Consider the following 1,577-nt stretch of genomic DNA (forward strand, 5'->3'; position numbering starts at 1 on the left):
GACCTGCCAGACAAGTAAGACCTAAACCATTCCAGTGCAGTGCCCCTAATGCCCACAACATCTTTAACCCGGGATATTAAAATACTGTGATTAACTGTATCAAAACCCGCAGTCAAATTCAACAGGACAGGGATCACATAATCATCGGCATCGGTTGCCAAGAATATATCATTAAAAACCCTTAATAAGGCCGACTCTGTACTATGTAAAGTTTTAAAACCAGATTGGAAGACCTCCAGGACATTGTGCTCGCCTAAAAAGGACTTCAACTGACTATAAACCACCCTCTCTAATATCTTAGAAATAAAAGGGAGCTTAGAGATTGGCCTAAAATTAGTTAAGACCAAAGGGTCCAAACCTGGTTTCTTAAGTAGGGGTTGCACTACTGCATGTTTAAAACATGCAGGGACAACACCAGACGACAGACTACTGTTAATAATAGCCAAGACCAGCTTACCTATACACGAAAAGACCTCTTTAAAAAAACGCAGTGGAATAACATCTCGCAGAGAGCCAGACAGTTTAATCTCACTAATCATTTTCTCCAAAAAGGCTAAAGTTACAGGTTCAAATGCATCAAAAACGGCCACACAGGGGACCAAGGCCAAGGGTTCAAAGACAGCGGCTGTACCCAGAGCCCTCGCAGCAGCAACCTTCTCAATAAAACACTGTAAGAAATTATCACAAACCTCAACAGAGGCTTCCAGGCAGACAGGCTGTGCAAGATTTAACACAGACCCAATTGTTTTAAATAACACACATGGATTATGACTGTTTGATACAACAATATCAGACAAATATTCTCTCTTAGCTTCTTTAACAGTCCTTTGATAATTGTGCCATCAATCCTTTAAGATTTGAAAAGAGACCTGCAGTCTGTCCTTCTTCCACCTCCGTTCAGCTTTACGGCATGCTTGCCTAGCCGCACGAGTCTTGGTGCCAAACCATGGTTCAGGCTTAGCTTTAGGCTGCCAAACCTTTAATGGAGCCACAGAATCCAAAATAGAACAGCAGGAAGAGTGAAACCAGGAACTAAGCTCCTCAGTGTTGCCAACAGCTGGAGCAGCAAGCTGGTCAAAGGCAGCATCAAACTAGGTCCTGGGAGATAGTGGAGCCCAGGAACTTGACTTGAGTCCAGTTTCAAGACCCTTACTATGCCTGTTTTTCTACAATCAGGATCACTGCAGGCGTGATGGTGATCTCCCAAGAATGGGGGTCATTCAGGAATTCATCCATCTTCATCCGCTTCATCCGGGACCGGGTCACGGGGGCAGTAGCCCGAGCAGAGCCTCCCAGACTTCCCTCTTCCCACACACCTCCTCTAGCTCCTCAGGAGGAACCCCAAGGTGTTCCCAGGCCAGCCGGGAGACATAGTCTCTCCAACGTGTCCTGGGTCTGCCCTAAGGCCTTCTTCCGGAGGGACATGCCCAGAATACCTCCCCAAGGAGGCGTCCAACTCGCATCCTAAACAGGTGCCCGAGCCACCTCAACTGGTTCCACTCAACATGGAGGAGCAACGGCTCTACTCTGAGCTCCTCCCGGGTGACAGAGCTCTGCACCCTATCCCTATAGGTGCG

Source organism: Monopterus albus, unplaced genomic scaffold (assembly GCF_001952655.1).
Source record: "Monopterus albus unplaced genomic scaffold, M_albus_1.0 scaffold270.1, whole genome shotgun sequence".
Taxonomy (NCBI): Eukaryota; Metazoa; Chordata; class Actinopteri; order Synbranchiformes; family Synbranchidae; genus Monopterus; species Monopterus albus.